The sequence below is a fragment of the Hipposideros armiger genome, unplaced genomic scaffold, assembly GCF_001890085.2.
Source record: "Hipposideros armiger isolate ML-2016 unplaced genomic scaffold, ASM189008v1 scaffold_234, whole genome shotgun sequence".
In the NCBI taxonomy this organism is placed as follows: domain Eukaryota; kingdom Metazoa; phylum Chordata; class Mammalia; order Chiroptera; family Hipposideridae; genus Hipposideros; species Hipposideros armiger.
The window spans coordinates 461,128-472,564 of record NW_017731584.1 but is presented as its reverse complement, the minus strand read 5'-3'; the positions used below and the strand labels follow the sequence as shown (position 1 = coordinate 472,564).

Sequence of the window (11,437 nt, the reverse complement as noted above, 5' to 3'; positions counted from 1 at the left end):
GGCGGGAGGAGGAATAGATGGTCTGCACACTGTTCTACGGAGAAGAATGAGTAACTAACTAGGAGAGCAAAAATTCTAGGAATCCTGTCCTATGAAGAAGAAATGATTTGAGCAGGGTGCGGGGGAAGAGTGGCCATCCTCAATACATGAGGGTACAAAGAACAGATACATTCTGGGGGCTCCAGACAGCAGAACAAAGGATTGACAGTTGGATGGAAACAGCATCTGCATAAGCTCAGGAAATTTTCCTAACAATGAAAAACTCTGGCCCCTGTGAATCAGTGGGCAAGGGAGCTTTCCCCGCAGGCCCCTGGAGGGGTTGTTGGGGGGGGGGCAGGGGGAGGGTGCTGCACAGAAGGTGCTGACAGAGGCTCTTTTCCATCCCCCCACCCCCACTTCAATGACTTCCTCAGCATCTTGATGCTAGAAGACCACCTTGAGTACAGATCCTCAGGATTTTTAGAGCCAGAAACAAAATGACTATGAAATAAAAACATGGATTTTAAAAGTGACCATAATCTGTGTAATATACACTTATTTATATAGGGATGAGGCCACTCTCACAATGCTCAAAAAGAGTCCAAGCATTAGTCATTTCTGAAATTACAAAATGCAGACCCATGACCCGTTTATTATGGCTTCATAATGGCAGCGCTGGCTCCCTGGACTCCATTCCCTTAAATTCCTTTTCCTATCTCCATTTCTCAAAAAGCTGCTGATATAACTTGGATCACTTACAGCACTTACATTTACAAAGTGTTTTTATGGTCAATTGAATTTTATGAATATTTCATAGGGCAGAATCTCACTGCTGGTCTAGGACTTAGAAGCAGAGGAAACGAGGAAGTGCCATCCGCATGTGTCTGCAGGGGCCTTGAGTGACCAAGGACTGGGGCTCTTTACACCTCACTAAGGGCAAGGGTAAAAATCTTTCCTCCCCCGGAAAGTTTATCTTTCTGCCAATGTGAAAGAATCACGAGACTTGCTTTGACCCACACTGCCCCCTGGCACTGTTCTGAGTACAAAGCCTCCTCATATAGAAGACACCATGAGCACCACCATCACCACCACCACCACGACACCTCATGACATTGTTATAAAACTGCTGCTGATATTCTTATTTTTCTAAAGTCAGCAGAGGAAATGCACAAGATACATGTATATAAAATTTTGGTAATTACTAACAAATTACCCTCCACGTAGATTTTACCAACTTATACTCCCACCAGTATCCTACAAGGAGTGCCCATTTTCCTATCTGTTCACCAACATGGACATAATCAGTCTTTTTATGTTTTTATTTTTGAGAACTTAATAGCAAAACAAAAAATCTCATTTTTGTTTACTTTGTATTTCATTTATTGTAAGGTTAAGCATCATTTTATTTTTAAAATGCTAGGGGGAAAAAAATATACCTACAGAATTAAACCTGGTTATTTTCTCTTGTTAATCTGCCTCAGGTCAATTTGATTATTAGACCAGCCAGAAGAACCAAGAGAGAAAGGGGGATATTTTCCCCTCCCCTACAAAGGAAAAGGAACAATGCTTGCCAGCAAACCCTTCTCTCACTGAGACAGAATACCTTTCACTCCTGACCTGCCTCTTTCAGGCACCCGTATTCCCAGTGTGTCATCATGATTGCAGTTCTTTTGTTACTCTATTACAGCAGATATGCTGTCAACATAAGTGGGATTTAGAGTCTAGCAGAGTGGAGACTACAGGAGTCATTTTGAAAACAGCTCAGGATAGAACAGAAATAGCTCATTTGGAAGGCTGATTTTTTGGGATAGTTACATTTCAGACCTAAGAGAGTATAAACAGAGGCCAATGTACACATCTGCTAGTTAGAAACAGCACAGAAGTTGTGAGGGCAAATCTCTGATGGTGCAATGTCCTTTAAGCAGGTTTTTTTTCAGATGGAGGAAGGGGTTCTTCCATCCCAAACATAAAAAAATCGACACTTTACTTTCTAGGAAAGGTTCGGTCTTCAAAAGAGGGAAATATTCAAGTATTTTAAAACACCCCAACTGATATAAAAGACTAGAATAAAACGAATTGATTTGTTAATAAATTTCACTTGATTATTAATGGGACTATAAACCAGCATTTCTGAAAAACAGTTTGACCTTTTTTAATACTGAACTCTATTTCTAACTCTATCACTAAGGAAATAATTCTAATTATGAAATAAACTTCATGCAAAAAGATGTACACTACAGCATTATGTATAATAGCAAAAGTATAAATAATATAATTTTTTTATATTTTTTATAATTTTTATTATACAATTATAAATAATTATAATTTCCAGTTCTCTCACTGGAAAGAGAACAGGGACACTTCTGTCCAACTAAAGAGGATGAATCAATAAACCAGAAAACTTCCATCTCGTAGAATATTATACTGCCTTAAAAATGATGTTTTAAGGTTCACATTCTTGTCTCAGTAATACATTATTGGGAATCTATTCTAAAGAAATAATCCCGAACCACAGGAAACTGATGTTCAAACTACTAGTCAACAAAAGAATATTAAGGAGGTTCCTATTGGTTCTTCCACACTCAGCTCTAGTAGTACTCCCGGAAGTCTGCCCTCCCCCCGGCCCAGCTCTGGGCTCCCACGATGCCCGGTGCACCGCCCATCATAGCCTGACCCCAGGGTTCTATATGTGTGTGCCAATCTAAGCATCTTAAAGGCAGGGAACTTGGTTGGCTTCATTGATTTAGTAATCCCGACCTCCAGCACAGTGCCTGGTACAAAGCAAATATTCATCCAAACATCTATATTATGTAATATATTGTATAATACTATATAGAATATTATGTAAAGATTATATAATGACTGTATTTATTTTCTAGGGCTCTATAACCAAGTACCACAAACTGGGTGACTTAAACAACAGAAACTTATTGTCTTGCAGTTCTGGAGGCTAGGAGTGTGAAGTAAAGTGTCAGCAGGGTTGATTCCTTCTGAGAGCTATGAAAAAAAGATGCATTCCACACCTCTTTCCTTGACTTGTAAATGACCATCTGTATCTCTTCACAGCATCTTTCCTCTTAGCACATCTGTCTCCAAATTTCCTCTTTTTATAAAGATACCCCTCATATGGATTAGGGCTCACCCTAAAGACTTCATTTTAACTTAATCACCTCTATAGAGACCTTGTCTCCAAATGAGGCCACAATCTGAGGTTATGGGAGTTAGGACTTCCACCTATGAATTGGGGAGTAGGGGGGCACAATTCAACTCTTAACAATTTAGAGATTTATGAGAGTTCACAAGGATAAGAAAATACTTATTTTATAATGTCTAGCAGAGAAAAGGAGTTAGGTATATATAGGTCTCCAGCAAAAATTCCTAATTTGGATTTTTAAAGATTTTTTGAAAGGATCCATGACCAACCACCCCCAAATTAAGAATCACTGATGGTATAAATATCTCAAATATTTTTTAAAGAAAAAAATGTGAAGGTAATAAACCAAAATGTTAATGGTGTTTGCCTCTGGGTGATGAGATTATAAATGTTTGGTATTGTTGCCCAATTTTCTGTTAACAACTTCAAATGACTTTTACAGTCAGAAAAAACTCACTTTTCAAAAAAAAAGAAAAATGATCATTTAAAAGGTTTTAGAAACATGGAAATGAATGTTTTATACAAACAATATAGGTGCAAGCTATAAAACAAAAAAATAAAATATTAGAAAACGATAGGGAGAAAATATATCAATGCTCACAGAGTTCATTAACAGAGGTTATAAGAGTTGTGTGCTTGTCTTCGTATTTTGTTGTGTTTTCTAATTTTTTTTTTATAATGACTGCATTATTCTTAAAACCAGAACAAACCAACAAGCCTTGATAGTTAGGAACATGCAGTTTAAGTATTTGGTTGTATATTAAATATTCAATACTAAGGATTAAATTAGCAAATTATGGTACAATAACAAAATGCAACATTATACAGCTTTCAAATGACCATTATGAAAGATATGTAGAAACAGGAAACAGCTTATGAGACAGTTTTGTGAAAAAAATAAAATATGACAATACACACACTAATAACTGGTAAAATATATACACGTATGTAGATGGTAATTTGCAAAGGCAAAAATTTATTAAGAGTAGAATTATGCATTTTAAAAAGGTTCTTTAATATAACTATACAGTATTTTCATTTTAAAAGTCTTTATGAAAATGTTCTTCTCCAAGAATATCTGCACATTGTTTTACACTGTCTAAAACAGCTTATAACCATTCCAAGAATAAATTTCTTGACTAGAAAATGGCTAGCAGCACGTCAGGCCTGTCTGGCTCCCCACAAACAACTCCGAAGTAGTTCATTACAACTCAGTGGTTGGTTTCAGTTTCATTGTTGGTGGAAGTGCACACGGGTACGACGTTTCTAGACATAATATGGCAGTGTCTGTTAAACCTATAAATATTCACTTCCTTTGACTAAGCATTTCCATCTCTGGGAATCTATCTTACAAAAACAATTCCACACGTATACAAATGGAAAGGTAACAAGAACAAGCAACTAACTAGTCTACGTAGGGGTGGCCCTTTCTCCAAGGGGGCTGTGGGAGGGGCAGTTTCATTTAGAAAAGCTGCCGGGAAAGAGACCTAGAATAACCACTAAATGAAAAACCCATGCAGCTTTGACTTGGTGCCCAGTTTACTATTTCCTTTGATGTCTTTATTTCTGGCAGCAGAAACAAGGGTGCTGATTCAACTCTACATGTTCCAATCATATGCATGCCGGTACAGATGCTAACATACAGATTCAATTGAAATAAACACGTTTTAGATTGTTCTCGTTTTTGCTCCTAGCTTCACAAACAGCATCTAGAATATGGCAACCCTTACTTTGAAAATAGTCATAGAATGAGAGCCATAGGTGCACAGCTCTAAAATTTTTACTTAAATTAGCAATGTCCAGATCTTAGGTTGGGCTCCTGGGGTTTGTTTCCTCAAAGAGTATTTCCATACATCTAAAGAGGCTTGTGATTGTTGCTAACAATTTCTAAATGAGATAAATTTCTCATTTTGCACTGACTCTATGGCTCACTCAAAGTACAAAAATTCTTGTCAGATTAAGAAGACAGGTTAAGGGCCGGCCAAGTGGCTCAGTTGGTTAAGAGCTTGCTCAAGAGTGCGAGCTCTGAGCAACAGGGTCACTGGTTCAATTCTCACATGGGCCAGCGAGCTGTGCCCAAGGTGAGCTGCCACTGAGCTGCCAACAGGTGGCAGGATGGCTCAGCTGGTGAGAGCACATGCTCCTAATAACAAGGTTGCCTGTTAGAGATGGTGGGCTACGCCCATCCGCAACTAAAGACTGAGCTTGGCACCTTGAGCTGAGCTGATGCCCGGGTGGCTCAGGGCATAGAGCATGTACTCTTAACAACAAGGCTGTCGGTTCAACTCCCGCTTGGAATTGTGGCTATGCCCACCCACAACTAAGACTGAACTCGGTACCTTGAGCTGAGCTGCCACTCAGTACTCTTAACAACAAGGCTGTCGGTTCGACTCCCACTTGGAATTGTGGCTATGCCCACCAGCAACTAAGACTGAACTCGGTACCTTGAGCTGAGCTGCCACTCAGATGGCTCAGTCGATAGAGCATGCGCTCTTAACAGCAAGACTGCTGGTTCGACTCCCACATGGAATGGTGGCTACGCCCCATCGCAACTAATTGAACACAGCACCTTGAGCTGAGCTCCACGACTGGACTTGGAGCTGAGCTTGCTGTGCCCTTCACAACCAGGATTGAAGGACAACAACTTGGCTGTTCCCCTCCCCCAATTCCCCAATTTAAAAAAAAAAAAAAAAGAATACAGGTTAAGTCAGATCTCCTCAGTGCTGGCTGTAAAGGAGCCAGAAGAAAAGCATAAATAATTCAAGCTAAAATGAAATTAGCCCTAGGTTCATTTCTAGACTATATTCAATGAAATACTGTAGTGGGCAATTTTTTCAGATAAAAAAGAAGAGATAAAACCCTACAAGTTATTGCTATGAAAGAGTTCATCAAATGAAAATATCTTTATGAAATCTGATGATATTTATTTGTGGACCACTGTACATTCTGCACATTTTTTCTCCATCTGAAGCTAACGACATCTTTAGAGATGTGAAGAAAAAAGATAAAAGGACGTTGGGTGAGTTGGGCAGTGTTACCCATGAGCTCCTGGGAGAAGTCTGACACATAAGCGCTACCTCCTGCATCCCCTTGGTCTCCAGTCTTTTAAATTGTCAATTTTTAAGCCTCAAGTTTCACCATTAACTGGTTTGACAGTTGTTTAGAAAATAAAATTGTAAAAATACCATTCACATTGGTAATGTGAGATGTTACTTAACAAAATAACATCACTATACTTGTTAATAAACACTATACACAGAAACTTTCTGGTGAGACTTAAAATTAGGCAATTCTAGAAGGATAAGAATAAAGATGAGATTTAAAAAGGAAGAAAAAAACCAAGAAGCAACATCTTTAAGTAAAATGTTTTAAAAGATGTCACAGACATATGCTTTTTAATAAATTCTCTAGACGTAGAGCAATGATTACATAAATAAAGATATAGGTAAAGGAGGAAAAGCTTAGACTGTGCATAAGTTTTAAATTTAGGATACCAGGTTAGGAGGAAAAATCTAATAATGTCTTATTTAAAGAAACTCTTAAATACAAAGAAGCATAAGCAGTACACGATCACAACATAAGACTGGTGACTTCAGGGACAGATGGGAGGTCGGTGAGCAGGCAATGGCCTCTCTTCCTCTGGGGCTTTTCCTCGCAGGGTGTGACCCCAGGCACCTGGGAGCGCGGGAACCTTCTATCTCACAGGGTGGAGACAGACACAGCCAGTTGGTCTGAGCAATCAGCAGACATGGGAGCAGGGGACTGAATGACTCTGGGCTCTTCAGGAGACAGTGGGGCAGGCCGCGGTAAACGACATGGTTCGCCTCGGAAGCCTCTCACAGCACATCCAAAGGGAGACCAACAGATTGGGAGGCCTGGTGAGACACTGTGGTGATGGTAGCAATACAGCCCCCCCACTCCATAACCTGGAGCCAGGTGCGTTATCAGCATCCATCACGCCAGGGTTTTTTAGAAGAATCCACAGGTGATGTATTCACACACCCGGCATAGGCTATCCTAGAGGGGTCACAGTAAAGGACCCAGCAAGTTTTGACAGATACACCAGGGAGTAGAACTACTGTCAAAGATGAGGCAAGACCTGGGAGGCACAACAGCCTCCAGTAACCACTCATTCCCAGCCCCTCAGGGCCCTACAATGAATTCACTACCTCTGGGCAGGATCACAGCTACCTAGAAATTGATCATAGAAGGTTGTTGTGGAATTTTAAGTAATAAATGTGTACACATACATAAATGCATTTATATTTATGTATGTGGAGATGAAAGGGAGGAAGAAAGGGCTGCAGGGGGAGAAGGATATTCACCACTTGGAAAAAAACAGGTGGAACTACATGACCTCTTAGCTAATCCATTATCTATGGAATCCTGTGCAAGCCTCCATACATTTACTTGAAAGAAAGGTCTTCCAAGAAGCTATTCCAATAGGCACTGTGTTCTGCAATAGACTCTCGGGTGAAACTAATTTTACTATAAGAAAGTTCCTATAAAAACTAATTTACAAAGAAAAGAATTAAGATTTCTCCTGCCCGGCCTATTACAAACTGTACCACTAGTAACCAAACAGTAAATGAGATAAAGTTTCTCTTTACATTTCAGCTAATAGAGAAAGAAGGAATGATACAATCAGAATATTCATTTAACAATACCCAATGGATTACAGATCTAGACATTAAACATCAATGGCTGCTAAAAAAAAAGAGAGAGAAACAATCAGCCAGTGCGTGCCTCCTAATAAAGGAACACACCACCATTTATGAAGTAGTCATGTCAAAATAAACTGAACCTGAACATGACCAAGCTTTTAGACCCAACTATCAATTTACATGAAGTACTGGAGACATAAAAACATGTTAAATGACACCACAAGGATACAACCAGCAAAATCTAAATGGTATAAAGCTCTATAAGACAAAGAACCTGGTTTCATCAAAATATAGCTCACAAGTAGAGAGAGAGAGAGAGGGAGAGAATGAACAAGCAGGTAACAATAAAAAGAGCTTTCAGAGTCACATTGACCAATTCAATATGTGGACCTTATTTGAATCCTTATTCAAAACAAAATATTTTCAAAATCTTCTAGATATTGGAAATTTGAACACTAACTATATTTGATGTTATTAAAGAATCATTATTTTTTAGGTGTGATAATGGTAATGTGGTTATTTTAATAAGTCCTTATCTTTTAGGGCTACATAGTGAAATAGTTACAGATCAAATAATTCAATGGCTGGGATTTACTTCAAAATAATATGGGGGGGAGACAGTGTTTGCAGATATAGATGAAATAAAATTGACCATTATTTATTATTGACCGTAACTATTGAAATTGGGTTACAGATACGTGAGGGTTCATTATACTATTTTGTCTATTTTCATTTCTGTTTAAAGTTTTTCATAATAAAAAGATTGTTTTGTTTTAAAGGCACTGTGAAGCTACTGAAGGCTTACTGATAAGTCAGAAGACAATCATTGTAAGGATCAACTCCTCTCTGATCATTCAACAGCCATTTATGAGGATTCTTCAAAAGATCATTTAACTGTAAATTTCACAACTTGTTCTCCCATCTTTTTAATCTAATTCTCTACATGTAAGATAAGTTTATTATTCAGGATAAGACAGAAGTTCTGCCAACGAGAATGATAAGGTCGCCACAACCCAGGTCCATGATTAGTGGCCCAGGCAGAGTGGTTTCAGTGGGTGGGAAAGACCCAGGCCATGAAAAATAGAAATAATATGAGTAGTCAGATCTTTCATGGACATAAAAGTAAAATGAAACTAAACAAAAGAGCAAAATTCAAGGTACAGATTTGACAGAGGAGGAAAATAGCCTATCATTAATAGAATTTATATATTGTAAACGTCAAAAACTCAAGAAAAACAAACTATTTGAAACAACTAGGGAGCTTAAAAGGTTGCTGTTAAGGGTTGAATTGTGTCCCCCCCAAAAGATATGCTGAAGTCCTAAGCCCCAGTATCTCAGGATGTGACCTAATTTGGAAATAAGATCTGGGCAGATGTAGTTCAATTAACCCAACATGACTGGTGTCCTTGTTAAAAGGGGACACAGAGATAGACACACAGTGAGAATGTCACATGAAGATAAAGGCAAAAAACAGGCTAATTCACCTATAAAACCAGGAATGCCAAAGACTGCCAGCAAGCCACCAGAAGCCAGAAGAGAGGCATAGAAAAGACTTTCCCTCACAGCCCTCAAAAGGAACCACGCCTGCTGATACCTTGGTCTTGGACTTCTAGCCTGCAGAACTATGAAACAATACATTTCTGTTATTGAAACCACCCAGTTTGTGGTACTCTGTTACAGCAGCCCTAGCAAACTAATATGGTGGCCATTTACAAAATGAATACTAAAATAGATGATCTTTGAATACACCACCAGATGATCTTTAAAATCTTTTCCTTAAGTTAAAAAATTCTCGTGCTGGGCCGGACGAGTGGCGCGTTGGTTAAGAGCTGGCTTGGGACACCAGAGAGCCCCGGTTCAGATCCCACATATGAGGGCCAGTGACACTGCCCTTGACAGCTAAGATGCTGAACAACAGCTTGACCTGGAGCTGGGCTGCCGTGAGTCGCCGGCGACAGCGTAGGCTGCAGTCCCTGTGGCAGTGGGTTGCCATGGGCTACCATGTGTAGCCAGCAGCCAGCGTGAGCGGCCAGCAGCTGCCGTGAGCAGCCATCCAGAGGCTGGCGACTGATCTGCCTCACCTGGGAAGAGCGCAATGATGGTGCCAACTTGGGCCAGTGAAACAACGTCCTCCACAACTAGACTGAAGAACAAAACAACAGCAACTTGTCTGTTCCCCTTCCCCCAATTCCCCTGTGCTGTTCCCCTCCCCCAATTCCCCAATAAAATCTTTAAAAATAAATAAATAAATAAAAAATTCTTGTGCTTTGATTGAGATTATATTGAATATACGGATTATTGGCTACAGAATCACTATAAAACTGAATCATTCATTGTTTCAAAGAAACTTATGAAGTGCCTGCTGTGCACCAAGCATTTCAAGTTACAAGACCCACACAAATTCCTGCCATCAACGGAGCTTCCATTCTAGAACTGTGCTATCAGTAGCCACTGGCCACGAGTGGTTAGTAAGTATTTAAGTGTTGCTAGCGCTGCATATTGACAGGATAATACTTCAGATATATTGGATAAAATAAAATACATACTTACAATTAATTTCACTTGTTGCTTTTAATGTGTTTAATGTGGCTACCTAGAAAATTTTAAGTTACATATGTGGCTCACATTATATTTCTGTTGGACAACTCTTATCTGAAATGTTATCTCTTTCTAGGGAGAGCCGCCTTCTGGTGAGGGGCTATTTTGGTGAGGGGCTATTTTTGTAAAACTCAAGCTGAAAGCAGAATTCCTCTAATGATTAGCATGTCTATATGCAAGACTAAGAAGAAGCTAGTAGCCTGAAGGCAGAATCGAACAAGATGGAGTCAGAGAGGCCGAGCTTTCACTGTGCTATGCAACTTTACCTTTCTGATGGGCAACTGAGCAATAACAGCACTTAGAATACGCATATATTTGTTCCAGCAATTTCACATCCAGGAATTTATCCTAGAGTTAACGGGGAGAGGGGAGCATTTAAGGAGAGCTATAAAAAGATGTTCATTACTGTCATGGTTATTTTTATGTATCAACTGAACTGTGCAACAGGGTACCCAGATATTTGGTTAAATATTATTCTAGGTGTGTCTGTGAGGATATTTCTGGATAAGATAAACATCTGAATCAGTAGACTGAGTAAAGCAGATTGCTCTCCCCAGTGTGGGCAGGCCTCACCACCCAATCAGGTGAAGGTTTGAATAGAACAAAAGGCTGAGCAAGAAAAAATCTGCTCTCTGCCTGAGAGTCGTCCAGCTGGGACGTCCGTCATCTCCTGCCTTCAAACTCAAACTGGAACTTGCACCATCAGCTCTCTAGGGTCTCAGACCTTGCAGATCACCAGGCTTCTCAGCCTCTACAATAACGTCAGCCAATTCCTTATAAGAGGGTGTGTGTGTGTGTGTGTGTGTGTGTGTGTGTGTGTATCTCTTATTGATTCTGTTTCTCTGGAGAACCCTAACCAATACAACTATAGTGTTAGTTATACAAGCAGAAAAATACAGGAAAGAATGGGCATGCTCATCAAAAAGTGGTAAGATAAATAGTTTTTATTCAATGGGATACTTTACAGCCGCTTACAGTAACCATAAGGATTAATATTAACTAACTTGGAAAGATGTCCCCCTTACATTGTTAAATTTTTTTT

General features: G+C 39.4%; 1 protein-coding gene across 7 annotated transcripts in view; it reads right to left on the bottom strand.

The window, feature by feature from the left end:
* ANKRD6 (ankyrin repeat domain 6) overlaps positions 1–11,437 on the bottom strand; it is a 197,505-nt gene that overhangs the window by 148,840 nt on the left and 37,228 nt on the right. The gene's annotated exons all lie outside the window — the stretch shown is intronic.